At 41.1% G+C, this 16464-nt stretch overlaps 1 pseudogene; it reads right to left on the bottom strand.

The window, feature by feature from the left end:
* Nucleotides 1-864: 864 nt before the first annotated feature.
* On the bottom strand, nucleotides 865-7399 carry LOC112560220 (annotated as a pseudogene).
* Nucleotides 7400-16464: the final 9065 nt, after the last annotated feature.

Below are 16464 nucleotides of genomic sequence, written 5' to 3'. Positions count from 1 at the left end.
CTATATATATATATGAAACATGGTGATTTGAAAATAATTGTGTACATAAGTTCTTGATTACAAATACAACCTTAGCCTATTTACATGGAAATAGTGGGAGGTTTATAGTAACGTTGTGAACAGTGGGTAAAAAAAAAAGACTGAAGGAATGAATAAATGAAAGAACAAAAGAAAGCAAGATCGAGAGCATAACAGACATTAGCTGAGGAGAACGACGATTTCTCGCTCGGAAATTGGATAAAATGTCTGTAGCTAGCTTGTCTATGTGGAGTTAGTGATGTTGTTGGTTAAAAGTTTAATTCAAGTGTAAGATCAGTTGAAGTGCCGAAGAGACAGAATCAGAACTGGCTTTGAAATTAAACGATGCGAGAGATGTATAAACATGAAACACTCATTCTCATCTTCTCTGTGACAAGAATTAAGCTCTTTGCTATGACGTCATGCAGATACACTGTAACAGTTCACGCAGTGCGGTCTGCTGATTCCACGGGTGGATGGAACAAGGCAACGTCTCATAAAAAATAAATGTTTTAATATCAACTGACACGGTTAGGTTGGCATTTCTTGAAATAAAAATAATTGTTGACGTAAAACATAAGGTTTCTCACAAGACAAAAAAAAAAAAAAAAAGAAAAAAAAAGAAAAAAAAAGGTGTCTTTACAAAACGATTCTTCGAGAATTTAAAAGGAATGTGTGGTATTCGTGTTAATAGGATTTTCGAACATGTGCAAATACTCAGAAAGATGTAGATGTAGATATACGGGTGGACACTTGAAAACACACGCACACACACATGCAAGGACATGCACGCAAGTATAAGCATAAAAGGCGCACGACACACACACACACACACACAGGTGCACCCACAAAATCGCACATCCATGCACGCACACACGCACTAGTCCACGCTGAAGACGACGTCACTCGTACACAGGCCCGGGGTGTTGGCTGGGGGTCAACGGGAGTTGGGGGGGAGGTCAGTCCCGTCAGTCCGCGGCGACCTCCTTGTAGTCCACCTCCAGTGCTGCCAGGTCTTTCCGAGCTTCCACAAACTCGCGCTCCTCCATGCCCTCGCCGATGTAGTGATGGACGAAAAGCTCGCTTGGCGAACATCAGGTCGAACTTGCGGTCGAGGCGGGCCCATGCCTCCACTAGGGAGGAGTGGTTGGTCAGCATGCACACCGCTCGCAGCACTTTGGCCAGGTCCCCCCCGGGCACCACGGTCGGCGGCTGGTAGTTGATGCCAACCTGAAACGGGAGGCTGATCATGTTGGTGTGACGGGGTACAGGTCAATTGGTGTTCCCTTCCACTGCATAAATAATAATTTGTCTTCTCACTGTAGGTAAATTTAAAATCACCTGTCCTTCCTGCATGTAAATGTGTCCCTTGTGTACATAACAATAAACATGTTTGTGTTCCACTCGAACGTACCTGTGAATTATTTATCCTTCCATAAAAGTGTCAAGCGCTTAGGTCAGAGGGACCGTTCTCTATGAATATCACATAATTATCTATAATATTAAAAAGAGTGACAGGCAATATGTGCTTTGCTTTGTTGCCTACTTTTTCCTTTCTTTGTTTTTAGAATTTACGAAGTAGTCAAAAGAGATAAAAACTTGCTGGGTTCTGTAACCTTAAAGCCAGTGGGACACCACTTCACAAACTTGATGGTTGGCTTCGACTTGAGGTTGGCTATTATTCTGTTGACGTCCGTGGGTACGACATCCCCTCGGTACAGTAGACAGCAGGACATGTAGTAGCCACGCGGGTATCACACTTGACCATCTGATTAGCTGGCTCGAAGCACATGGTGGTGATCTCCGCCGTCGTCAGCTGCTCGTGCAAGGCCTTTACAGGGTTGATAATCGGGGCATAGGTCACCAGAGGGAAATGAATCCTTTACAACACACAGGCAGATGAGATCACAGGCAATGTGTGGAACAGGTAAAAACAGAAAGCAAGCAAACAAACGAACGGACGAATTAAAAACGAACAAAGTAGGATGCAAAGCTTTAGGATTAAAACCAAGGCAGCATGGAAAATACATTGTCTTGGATACAACTTCCCTAAAATTCAGTTGGAATGCGAGAGGCATACAATGGATGTACAGTGGGTATAACCCTATGACCGTTGTGAATAGAGCTACTCTCTTTGTCAACGCACAGATTGTGATGCAGACTTTGACAAGAAAATTGCTTTTCACATGAAGTACTAAGATTTTACAGCCAATGAAATAAGCTAAACTCTAAGACAACTTATATTCGAACTGTCGCTGCACACTTACTAGAATCTTATGTATGGAGACAAAAACTGTCAGCCAAAGTGAACTATGACATTGCGAGATATATCACATAAAGGTTGTTACCTAGGATACGGCACGAGATTTGTCTGGAACTCGGTTAAATCGACGTTGAGGAACCCTCAAAACGCAAGGAGGCGGTGATGGAGGAGACGACTTGAGCAATCAAACGGTTGAGGTTGGTATACGTCGGCCGCTCGATGTCAAGTTTTCGTCTACAGATGTCGAAGAAAGCCTCATTGTCCATCAGGAAGGCACAGTCCGAGTTCTCCAAGGTGGCGTGAGTGTTGAGGACAGCGTTGTAAGGCTCGACGATCGTAGGTGATATCTGAAAGAAAATGAGTTTCAATGGTATTCAAGTCAAGGTAATTTTTCGTACACTCTAGGATGCTATTCTCATCCATAGATTAGCAACGACAGGCAGACAGACTCCCTGGCAATACCATACCCTTCTTTAGAAGTCGCAGATTGAAAACTTCGTGAGTCAAAATTCAAGAGAAAACACTTTCTATTTTAACAGACATTAGTGAAAGCAGTACATGATGTGTTTGATTGTTCTTGAAGGTGTGCATGCGTGAATGTGTGGCAAGCGTTGTCATGAGTGCAGAGGCAGGTTTTCCCAAACCAACGTGTTTTATGATGATATCACATGATTAGACAACTTTTTTTTCATTCTGACACAATTAATTCAGTTGAAAAAACAAAAAAATCAATTAAAAGTATAACGGGTGTCAGCTCTAGTTTAACGTACGTTTGGCGCCGGGTAGATGCAAAACTCAAACTTGCATCTTTTGCCGTAGTCTCTGGCGAGATGCTGCAAGAGCAAAGACATGAAGCCGGATCCGGTTCCGCCGCCAAAGCTGTGGAAGACCAGGAAACCTTGAAGTGAATGGCAGCAGTCAGCCACCCGTCGAATGCGATCCAGAACGAGGTCCACCATCTCACGGCCCTTGGTGTAGTAGCCACGAGCGAAGTTATTGGCAGCATCCTCTTTACCTGTAGAAAGACATCGTTTCCATGTGTTAATATTAACAGTTTTGTAAGGAGAAATGTTATAAAGTTTAATTTACTTCATGAATCTATTAGATGCCAGTTCACACCAAACTAGTTTACCTTATGAAGAAGTGAAACAGTTTATATAAGACTTCTTTAAAACCAGGGTTCACATAGGTTTGATCACACTCAGAATCGTTTGAGGACGTCTTCAAAACAAGATCCGGGGCTTTTTCATGTTTCTTTTGGGGGGGGAACAGGAGGTGGGGGCTTGCCGACTGAGTCGCTTTTGTCAGAGATAATTGTCTTATGTTCGAATACAACTTGTTTGGAACATAATACGACATCAAAGTGTTTGACAGCTGAACACAACACATGATATAGGGGTGACGGTGGGGTCGTGTGTTCTGGCTAACCATTTCCTCAGCATGCAAGAGGGGGTCCATTCAAATCTCCCGAACCGTTTGACTTTTCTCTGTCAAGTGTATGGCCTGAGTAAAAGCAACAATTTCAGAACTTCCGATGCGCATCAAAATTAGATGAAGACGACGAATCAGTTCAGGGCAGCGGTCTGAGCTATTCAAAATGTGGCAACGCCGAACGCGCACTATCATGCCCAGTGATCTATTATAAATGGTACACAGAACCAGGAATCTGACACTGCTTTAGAAAAGTTCGGTAAGTATTTTGTATACAAACATATTATCATCCACACCACTTACATTGCCTAAAATCTTGGTGCCAATTCAGAAATCCAGTATCCAAGAAGGTTGGCACCGCTTAATGCTAATTCTCGTAGCCAGTGTCCAGAGTCGACGCCCAGTGATGGTGGTCCTGCTCCTGGTTTCAGCGCTAATCATTTAAAGTTCAGTCAACAGGAGACTCATGCCAGAAATAGTACAAATCCGAGAATGGCTCGCTGGGGCCGAATTATCACTGATGCCATTAACACTCTTATCGATGTTCCATGAGGATTAGAATTTTGATTAGAAAAGTAAAGTTTCTCCCCCGGCTGCTGGACAACCTCAAAGGAGGTGAGATGTAATGATTAGCGAATCGTCGCGCGTGATGCTTTGCGGAAAAAGATCTCAGGGCTTTTGTATTTCTTTGGTTTCAGGCTGGGAGTCGCTTTTGTCAGCCATGATTGTTTTCTGTCCTTTCTAATTCGATTTACTTGTCCAAGTGATTGACGGTTGAATTCAGCACGTCTTATATTTTCCAACATATTTTGCTGCTTTCCATTTTAAAAAAATGTCAATAGCCACAGAAACCAAAAAAGAACAGCAGAACTGTCCTTTTTTAATATCTTGGTTTGTAAAAATTTACCATACAGGGGAAATATTGTTCCTGATAACAAAAGCCTTGAATAAAACAGCTCCTAACCCAAAAGATTTCATAATATGCTAAAGGGAAAAGAAACGCAGTTTAAAATATAGTTAAATCAAAATGATTATCTGAAAGAATGAGGAAATGCCAAAAAGGCAACAGACAATAATCTATCGGTTGGTCAGTCGTCCCTGTACAAGACCCTGCGATTGGGGGGATCACATGGGTAGACGAGGCAGCTGACAGGCCCTCCACTCTTGCCTATTGTGGGCGATAGTCAGCAGGTCCTGTACAGGACGACCAGTCCTGTCTTTGACGTTCGTAAGTCAGTTCTTCCTCTGGCCACCGCGGTGTCCAAGGTGCCATGAAGGACAGTCATCGATAGGGTGTCATGTCGGGTCCCATGGCCAAAGACCAGCTTACATTGTTTGACTGTTACAAGTAGAGGTTCCTGGAGTCCTACGAGTGTAGCAATCGTTTCTTACAAAGTCTTTGGTTCTATAATAATGTCCCGACTGCAATTTACCAGGACCTATTCGCTGAAAATAAGCCCTTTTAGGCCTTATTTTGCCAACCCCAAATTGACAAACTTATAAGCACATATAGGGACCTACGCACCATGCTAAACGCTTACTTTTGACATCATATCTCTTTTGTTACTTTCTCTGACTTCCACTTTCATATTTTAATTAAATAGATTCTATTTGCTGTATACTTTCTATTGACACATCACCGACAACTTGTAGGTCAAAAGCGCTACCTGTTATTAGCTGATCTGGATGGAAGAGTTTCCTGTAGGTTCCTGTTCTCACCTCGTCCACCACCGTGGGCTCAAGGTCAACGAAAAGACAACGCGGGACGTGAACACCAGCTCCTGCAACAACGACCGCTACTCTTCGTAGCATTGGCATTTAACTACTACCTCAACTACACAACTAACATCAAACAGCGACCAAACGTTCTTTTTGTACGTTCACATCATCTTGAACATCATTTTGGACAAAAAGTAAGTATGAATGGCATCAAAGTTAAACTCGATAAAGAAACACTAAGACTACTCCAGGCGTGGTATTTCTGTTTATCCCCAAACGACGGAGCTGCGATATACAGTAATGACGTCACAGCAATGCGATCTTGTCATCATAGACTGGGTAACAGGTGCGACTTACCTGTTTCCAAGAAGAAGGTACTGAATGAGTTGTCAGAAGATGACGCAAATCTCCCCGCCATGATGCCATCTGGTGTGATACCATGCTCGAGACAATACAGCTCCCAGCATGCATTGCCAATCTGACAACCCGCTTGACCCAGATGGATGGAAATGACCTCCCGTGGCATTGCGACTCTCGGTTCAGGGGGTAGGTGAATTGTGAGTGGATGTGGGGTATAAAGGTCTATGTTTGTTTAAAGGGGCTTGATTTTTAAAAATAAAAGAATCTATTGCATGATTGGACTTGGAAAAATGAATACTACATTTCAAGAAAAGAAGAAGACTTTAAAGGAAGGCTGAAATACATTATATTCTGGTCCTAACTGTAAAGAAAACTTAACAGATAAGGATTGCACTCAACAAAGGGAAGTTTGAATGACTGAAAAGACAATCTACTAACATACCTAACAGAGTGGTTAGCGAGAAGGGGTTTGGAAGCCGTCGAAAGAAAATGGGAAAGTGTACTGTCGATAAGACAATAGGTCTTGTTTAGAGCTGAATACAAATTTTTGGTTAATTTAATCAGTATACGCACATTTGTCTAGGTAACCGAACCATCGACAGGAGACCTGACCATTGTTATGAGGGCTAGCAAAATAAAACGTCATCGAAACTCATTGCTGTGGACAAAGAGCAATAAAAACATAGTTTCGAGAACAAGAAACCATGATATGTCACTAAACTGACACAACAAAGGTCAACAAACTGACTTAAAAAAGCAATAGGAAAGGTATTAAACCAAGAAGACAAGCGCTAAAGTAGTCATTTGAAAATAACTGAGGAATGAAACAAATATTTACAACTACCACGGTCAAACAGCTCATGTTGTGCAATAAAAGACATCTGTAGTCTTAAATTCTCAAAATACTCTTTCAAGCCATTGGAATGGCTGCAGAAGCTCTCATAAACGCTAACTGAACAAACAGATGCTTGCTTCTGGAAGTCTTTGCCTCCGAGAAAGTCAGATCTTGCAGTCAAACATAAGTAAAAGATTATTTCGGAACGTGTTCAGAGCTCTCTGCCTGTCACATAAGTAACAGCTAAAGACCTCTCTTCCTCGGAATGTCTGCATTAACAGACAGCAGGAGAAGGCAATTGTTGTGAAATATAAGAAAAGATGAAACGAGAAAACGATGAGAGCAGGACAAAGTTTCCTTCTTCTTACTTGTGGTTGAAGATGTCTGGCCAGTCTGGGTGCTTCGCGAATTCCTAACTGCGCCACAGAAGCCGTTTGGGAAGAAGCAAACAATCAAGACGAACCCATAAAGACTTCTCAGCAGGCAACAAGAAATGTTTGCAGGGAATGCCTCTATCGTTTAAGTTTCCCAGAAAAAAACTTGCTTTTTCGCCAGAGTTGCCTTGTACTTTGGATGGAGGACACGGGAAGAACGATGGGGGCTAGCCCCGAAGGGCGATCAGTAGAAAAGAAAACTCACCTGCGAGGTGCAGGTATAAATAGTCGAACTAAATAAACTGTGAAACGAAAGCAAGAAACGAAAGCGAGAGGCTCGACTCTCAGAACACAACGGAAGCTGAAGACTTTGGTGTGACCATGACAACAGAGATGACGTCACAGTGACGAAATACACAGAAACAACGTAACACGCGACACGACATTTCAAGACATTATTTTCGTATGATGATGATGATGATGATGAGACAAAAGACTGAATGTTACAATGTAAGCTGTGCACAGCTTACCAAATTTTGATACTCGGCAAAGTTGTCTGGCTTATTATCAAAATGATTTACTTCCGATCCATCGACTCCTCGTAGATAAATGTGGAAACCACTCCCCATTCCTGTGACTAAGAAGGGAGCTAACATGATAGGCATAATTACTAAAGGCTTCGTCAACAGCCAACAGCCTTACGTGCGTGTTAGGGTGAAGGGTGTGGAATTTCTTCTGATTATTTTTCGAAATTCGATAAGATGTTTCTAAAGCGACCATTTAGATTCTTACCCCTCCCCCCAAAAAAATTAAAATAAAAAAAAAATTCCTTTCGGGTGCCATCGCTTATCACTGACTGATGGGTTCTTTTGATGACTGATTAACCTTGCAAGGATTTCAACCCGGAGAACAACCAGATATGGTAAATAATATTCTTTCTAAAGACGAATTTTAAGTTTCCACGTCATTTCGTATTTTGGCACTAAAACGAAGATAGATCGATAGGAAACAGAGGTAGGTAACTGCAAAGAGTGCAGAGTGGATCCCAAGAACACAAAGGAGAGAAAGAGAGGAGGGTCTTTAAGAATTAGACATGCAGACATGCAGTATGCCCAAAGTACAAGGTGCTAAACAAACAAACATGATACATAATTCTCCCAAATACCAATAATTCCCGAAGAAAATAAAAACCTCTAACTGATGTGTTTCTGTAAGAGCAGTAAAGGGCAGCAATGCTCGTGATCCATAAGAGGAGCAGTCGCTGGTTTTCTCCCTTGGATTTGAAAAAACGTAATAGACCCTCTTGACTTCTCTACTAAAAATCCTCACAATAAAAAAAGCTGATTTTGTCTCTCATATAAGACATCCGCAAGCGGAAAGAAAATCTCGGAAAGTAAAAGATAAAAACAGAAAATTAAAGCAAGATATAGTAAATAATATTACAAAAACTCAGTTAGTAATGACACTTAAATTGTATTATTCATAGCATCAAAACAAAATTTGAAAAACTTACAACTCTTTTGTAAGCTCTAAATTCTTTTTTAAATCGTCAACTGAAGGAAAGATCTATATTTTAACATTAAAAAATATGCCTAAACAATTATGAACAATTTTTTAAATATTTTTTTAAACGTGATGTTACATTTAAGAAAAAAAAAAAACGATGTAAAACTATAACTATTAAAAAACTTTTTACAGGAAGCGCTTTTCTAGTGAAACAATTACTATAATCAAACACAAGTCGAGTAGAATAGTAGATGGTGCAGGCGAATTCGTTTGTTAAAAAACCATAGCCAAGGGAGGTGGGAAATCGACCACCTGGTAATTCAGTGGTGAAACTAGATGTTCTTCGGTTTTGGAGGGTTTGCGTTTTTTACTGTTCGGATTCTGAAGTCCAAGCGTTTCGACAAAGTCGATTTCAAGTACAGTGATACCTCGGTTCTCGAACATAATTCGTTCCGGGAGGACGGTCGAGAACGCAAATTGTTCGAGAACCGAAGCAATGAAACCCAAAGGAAATAATGAAACTGATTTCGTTCCAAGCCCAGAAAATGCTATTTACTGGCCTAATTGTATATAATATTAGAAAAACATGAGTCTCAACAAGAAATAAGAAAATAAAAGTGTTATTAAAAAAAAAATGTACTGTACAGTACAGTACATTGTTTCATTTCTGTTACCTGTACCAACTTTATGGCAGGAGGAATGATGTGGAGGGAGGGGGAGATGGTTATTGTTTGAAGGGAGTCCTCGATCTTCAATAAAAACAGAGGTAACTGCTCTTCGGTTTTCTGTTCTCTGTATCTTTTGCTGAGAAGAATCAGAATCTTGCTCTGCAGTGCTTGTCTGATTTCTTTACGAAGAATTTGTCATTGTTTGCTGTTTTTTTCCTTTGCAAAATTTTGCGGAAATGGACATAACAGTTTTAAAAATGTTAACTGCTCTATTTGCTACACTTTATCAGGTGATGTTCAACAAAATTTGCGATTTCTGCCCATTTTGCACACATTTCATGACTCTCTCCACAAACGTGACTCTCTCTCTCTGCACTCACACTGATACGCAAGCAAGGCGCGGGGGGCTGAACGCCATTCGCTCATCTCGACGTCGGATGTTCGAGTCCAATATTTGTTCGATTCCAAGACAAAATTTTCTCGATTTCCTCGAATACCGATTTGGTCGAAATCAGGCGTTCGAGAACCGAGGTATCACTGTACTTACGTAGAGCTATGCATTTCTCATAACGGAGAGAGACGAAGGCTGGTTAGTCCCGAGATGACTGAAAGAGTCTGAGACCGACGGACAAAGGGTGAGGACTTCTGGGAAACGCACGCGCGCTCGCGAAATGCATGAAGGGAAGTAACTCCCCTTTCCTCGTCTACTTTTAAGCATGCCGAAGTTGCCGACCCTGATCCATCCCCTCTCCTCCGTCCGCGCACTAGATTCGTAAGTAGAAGTGACCTGCTACACCGATGAGTGAGCAATACGCTGATTTTGTGATGTGTAATGAGCAAGCTACAGAAATTAAGAAGAGTTGTAGAGTAAATCAGATTGTGTGCTAACAGGGCACACCAGTTTTAAATATTCTAAAATAGGTTCGTACAATTTTTAACCTATATGCTTTAAAATTGCAATAAAGTTAATATAATAGAGATTATTTCTGATAAAAATTCAGTAACTATTTCAACACAGTTGCTGACTCTGCTGGATTGTTGTGGAGAATTCTATAAATATTTTAATTGAAAATGTCTAAATTAGAAAAGAAAACAAAACAGCGAGAAATTGCAGAAAGTGCAGGAAATTACTTGTTAGTTCATTTAAAGATCAGGTTTCAGACACCAGTTCCAACCTGTTAAACGCATTCAGGAGGTTTTAATGGCCCTGAATGTCGTTGTGGCGAATGTGAATCTTGCGTGCTATCTCTTTTACTTCTTTCTGGTCACAAGACCTCAGTCATGTCACAACAGGCGGCAAGTGACATTGGTATTTAGCGCTGAACGACAAAGAACGAGCAAGCGATGACAATATCATGTATGTAGTTATAGTATTTGAAAAAAAATACATATGGATATAGACCTATCAGTAAGAAAGCTCAATATTTTAAAATTCACATTTCTTTCTCTTTTTCTACAAAGGCATGAAGTACACACGCGCAAGTGCGTATCCAGAAACCTTACCCAAACCATCCATAGCCGTTTTAGAGCTGACTTAACTAGTGTCGAGACAAACCCATCTAGCTGAAGTCTAGCCTTGGGCATGCGCTAGAATAACGAGTGAAAGAGGAGACGCCAAGATGAAGTCGTTAAACTGTGGCGCACCAGACGTTTGATGAGGGGCACACCATCCCTGCGGGCGCCTGACTTCCCCCAGTGTGTCTGCATGCGTGTCTGTCGTCTTGTCCGTTCGTCTGTCTCAAACTATCAGATTCATTGAAGACAAGATGAAATATTCGTGTGGTTAGAGAGATAGAGAGTACGTACGTGTACAATATTGTTTGGTCTATGAGTATTGTGCTTTAATTCGTACTTCTATGTTGTGTGTGGGTTCATTCGCATTTCATGTTTGCAAGAAAATGTGAAATGTACCCACGTGACAAAAATACTGTTTTTGTTTTGTTTTTGTTTTGTTTGTTTGTTTTGTTTGTTTTTGCATCAGACATACAGGATAAACTTCATCAAATAGGCTTATACCACTCCAAAAAGCAAGCGTCTACCTCCTGGAAATAAAATCTTTTTCCAGCAGAAATGCAGACTTTTATCCCTACAAATACTGTTTTATCTTTCTCCAGAAATGTCGAAACTATCCCCAGAAATGCAAGCTCCTGGTCCCAGAAAATGTAGGCTTCCACGCCCTTTAGTCACTCTCTGTAGCCCGCGAGATTCAGGATTCTCTACCCTAGAAATTCCGAATGTTCCCCTTCCCAACTTGTCCCCCTAGAAATGCAGCTGCTTTATCATCAGGTGCGATGTTCTGAATGATTAATCTGGTCCCTGAATCTTAATGGGCTGCTTCCCCACAATATTTGCAATACCGTTGCCCGACAGCTCAGATGTGCCAGCCCGGGGTCATCTCCAGTTTAGAGTTCACTATCATTAACACTTACCATCCAGACCAAGGTGCAAATGTACCACGACTCCTTTCTCTTATTTTATTAAATTTTTTGCTGCCCGTTGCCAGTTAGACTAGGGAGGTGGAGAATGCCATTCGGAGGTGGTGAGTAATCAGTTTGTGAATATTTCAATAGCGTTGTCACATGTAATCAGACATGACCATTTTCTAGTGAAAAACATTATTTGCTTTCCTAAAACAAAAGGCTTCTGTAAAAAAAAAAATAAAAATACACAAAAATTCCCGAAAGGCCAAAATTAGCAAGGTAAACAAAAAAAGGTAACAATTTCTCGCATTTAGTACCAATATAAAAAACGTGATACTGAATTTGTTATATCACACACCAAGAGACGATAAAAAAGTAATAAATAAAAGCACAACGCTGACTGGATCAGAAGATGGAGAAGAAGAAGAAGAAAGTATCAAAGAAAGAAAAAAAAGGGAAAAAGGACAGAAGAAAAACAAGAAAAAAGCAAAGACATTACTGTGATGTAATCAGACTTTCGGTGAAGTTACCCTAAGAGCTTTGCTATTTCACCAGGACGGGCAAGACCTGCGAGTGCATTTGGGTGTCGGATGGCGGTTAGATGTCTTTGCCGAGTCTGCATGGAGTGCAGGTGATGTAAACCTGCTTCACTAATCATGTCCATGCAGACTCAGTTCACAGGATGCCGTGCTTCTGCACCCTGCAACACACGTTAACCTCTGGTGCACAACTACAGAGTAAGAGCAAACATACTGAGATGGCCGCCAGATTGCACAGACACCCCGCAGCCATGCAATGACGTCAACAAAATGGCGCCCGGAAGGTGTAGGAAAGACAGGAATAGAGACTGTGGGCCATGTGGTTCTGTGACCGTATAAACAGAACAATTCTCTATAGCCTCGTTCAGGTTTTCTGTTAAAAAGAAAAAAAAAAAAACCAAGTGCATTACAACCCTTCTCTTCTCTCTCTCTCATGCACGGGAGAAGAAGGAAAGAGGAATTCAAAGGTAAGCAAATGGGAGTACGAGCATGAAGCGCATTTCGGCACTCTAATCTGGTCCTAGCTGCTTTGCGAAAAACAAAAACAAAAACAAGACGTGCAGAGTACACAGTATCTAATTAGGTCGTAAAAATGTCGGCGAGGGCTGTGCCCATAATCAATTTAACTTTTTTGTGTGAAAGTATCCAGAGAAAAGGAAGTAGCTTTAAGTAAATTTAAAATTAAAAAATGTTCGGGATATGAATTATTTTTGATTTTGTTAAAAAGAGTAATAAGCTTTTTACTATATATATATATGTGATGCAGTCATATTATCAGATACACAATTCCTTACACTCATCTGCAGACAAAATAAGAATTTAATAATCAGATAAAAGATAAAATCAACTCATGCACACACACACACGCACACACAATCTCTCTCTCACGCTTTCTCTTTCTCTCTCTCACACACACACACACATTTACACAGGCACACAGAAAATGTCAAAATCTAAATGCTCACCTGAAAATTTTGTTGATTTTGTATTAATAGACACGGACGACGTTAGAAAACAACAAGCTGATAAAAGTGTCAAAAATAATAAAAGAAATAAGTTAAAGGGAGAAAAAATACTTTCAGATGAACACTTCCTTTTGTTTTTTTTTTACTCAGTGTGTGCATGCGTGTGTGTGTGTGTGCACGCGCACTGGGGACAGGGTGAGGAGTGGTTAGTCTGCCTGAGTGAGCTAACAACCCGACACACATCCTTGTATGATCACACCTCAGTTCTTGTTCCCTACCTTCCTCCTCCTCGACAATATCTGAATGTCTTTGCCTGAGCTCTCGAAGCTCCCTTTTATCGTACAGAGATCACAATTTACGACACGAAGCCATGGTTACTGATGCATTCTGGTCACTTGGTCTATCGCTTGCCCACACCGAGTCGAGGATTAGCACACTACGCTCCTTCTCTCATTTTTTCTAAAGATGAAATCAGGCTTCGATTTGATGGTGGCCAGTAAAGCTGTTTTATCTCGTGTCTCCCCCGACCTGGCACAGATAGAGTTTGTCTCTAAACAGGCTATCTAAAGCAAAAGAGTGTTTACTTTCGTGGTCCCTCGGTAAACACACACACAACATCCAGCCAACTTTCAAACAAACACAAGAGGTAGCGTGGGGTGCTTCACGGCAACCAGTAAATCAGCCTACTACCTCAAGTCTGGCTTTCAAAGTCTCTTGTTTGTGAAGTGAGTAAGCACCAACCACAGAGACAACCATTATTTAAAAGCTGTAAAAATAGATCTCCTTGTAAAAGAAAATGAAAAAATATAAACTTCAACAAACTCGCTGGAAAGTAAGGAAGCATTGCTAGAAAAAAGCAAGCAAGAAACGCAAAATAAAGGGAGAAAGAAAGAATAAAATATTTTTTTTAAAAATGGAAAAAAGGAAAGAAAGTCTTAGGAAAGGACAATAAATTCAAAAAATGAGCACACAAAAAGTATCGTAGCAGTTAGATATAGTGTAAACATTTAATCAGAGTAACATCTGGTCAGCAAAGGACTGTCACCATACATCTGACACTCACAAAGTCCCACGTAGTTTGACGAAGTCATGTCCTCTGCCTTCTCATCACATCAGACCGTGTGTAACGGGGAAATAATAGATGTCTTTTGAACTGAGAAAATATGAAGTAGCTACAGGTATCTGCATGATGATGTCAGTGGTACATTCACTCACCCTACCCAACTAAAGATAAAAAGAGAAGTGTACAACTATTTTGAGTTTGTCTTTTGGGCACTTTAAAAGTGCTGCTGATATCTTTTTCCTTTATTTCTTTTTACTGTTGTTGTTTGTTTTCTTTCGCAGATAATCAACCTGTAGTCTGCTCAACATCAGACAAGGTGGAGGATACCAAGTAATTAATTTATACCTTGAACCTGTCTCCTGCCGGTGAGTCGGACAGTTTACAGGACGAGCAGGTGGAAAAGACCTTATGCTACAGTCCTTTAGTACAAACCCTCCTCCCGCCGTCGAAGTCGCACATTTTACAGACATGTTTTCAGGTGGAACAAACCCTATCCTTTACTCTTTTATATCTGTTAAACATCTTGTTCTTTAAACGCCTTTCACGTTTAATGTTAACAAAGTTATAGCTTCTTCAGATTTTAACGCCTGTTCTATCGGACTATTTCATTAATTATCTGTATGTATGAGTGAATGAGGACAATCATTAAAATTATCTGTTTTTAAGTTGTGATGAAACCAAGAGCATCGGACCAATTCTACACACACCGCCGCTTCTCAGCGTTAAAATCTGCTACTTACTCTCCAATTCTAAGAGCAGCGCCATGCAGGAACCACTCATCTCCAGATCCCCGTTTACATCAACCGTCACCGCTCATCCCACCTCATATCAGAGCGGCCTGCCAGGATGGAGTTCAGGCAGCAGTAAATGGAGAATTCTTAATCGACATGCAAGAGACGTTCACTCAGGGCCTAGTAACTGAGGAGAAAGTGAGCAACAGTTACATCTCCGCAAGCCTACCGACCCCTCGCTCAGAACGATAAACTTTTCATGACAACCTGAAGGAAAACTGGAAGTAAATAAGACCGTATAGGAGATACACTTTTTCTGCACCTGAAAGTAAAACCTATGTCAAATAGCACGCAACAGTAAATATGAGACTGTCTTTGTTCATCCAGCTTGGTATTCGGATATGAAATTTTCGTCAACTTCGATTGTCTAATTACAAATGAACTACTAATCTCGACATATACACACAAACGATATTAGAGATCAAATGAGCCTTGTCTCCCTTTAGGACGATAGTTACACCACTTCAAACTCCTAGCAATAACGACGATGCTGATTAATATCTGTGATTTAAACGCTATTTACTAAACCCTATTTATCCTATCTTCCATCAAGCTACACACCTACTGGTTGTTTTGTCAGTCTGTACATCTCACATTTTTTCGGAAAGAACCTTACCGCACGAAATTTCAGTAAACAAGACAATTCCAGCCATCGGAATATCGAAAGGTTTTTGATTATATAGTACTAAATAATATTTTCATTGACCAAGTTCCCGTCGTGAGTAGCCATATCTGTCCATCTACCTTTATATCTTCTTCGCAGCCAGTGACCTCCTTGCACTCAGAAAACTTTTCTAAAAGAAGGGACGGGTTGTCACACTGCGCCTCGTCTGGCTTCAGCAACACCATCAGATTTGCTGCAAACTGTTGTAAATTCTCTACCTGACGTCCACTCTACTTGCTTACAGCATTTATAGAAACATTCAGGGATTCGAGACCAGTGCCTGGGATATTTGTTTCAAGTTTCCTTTTGGAAATAAAGACTAAACGAAGCGCGGGTCGCATATTCCCTGGTGGCAACCAGCAAAGACACACCTCGTCTTCTGCCAAGAGTAAAATGGCCCACACTGTTCTGGTCTGGCCGTGTGACCAGACACACCACTCTAAGACCCAATCCTCACGTTCACCCCAGAGGCTGATCGCCGAGCTTTAACAAAACCAAGAATCTTAGAGAACTGACCTTTCCCGCTCCTCAAGAAAGTTAACCGATAGCGCCACTAACCTCAGCCCTCATCACAAATCATCGAAGGAGTACGAACCGGACCAGCACGCCCACCGTACCAACTCAGGAACCTGGACCACTAAGCAACTACAACACACCACAATCCCCAGGATGACTCAAAGAAGCAGATACTCTTATCGATCCCATCACATCTAGTGCCCGCCTCAGTGCTCCAGACAACCCTCACCGCACCTCTCAGCAGATCCACGACGTCAGACAAACTTCCTTAACAGCTAACCACTATCGTTCACCTATCCACTTCCTCTCACTAACAATCTCATCCATGTCAC

This window comes from Pomacea canaliculata, linkage group LG3, assembly GCF_003073045.1.
Source record: "Pomacea canaliculata isolate SZHN2017 linkage group LG3, ASM307304v1, whole genome shotgun sequence".
NCBI lineage: Eukaryota > Metazoa > Mollusca > Gastropoda > Architaenioglossa > Ampullariidae > Pomacea > Pomacea canaliculata.
Note: the sequence above shows the minus strand (reverse complement) of the source record. Positions and strands in the feature narration are given on the sequence as shown.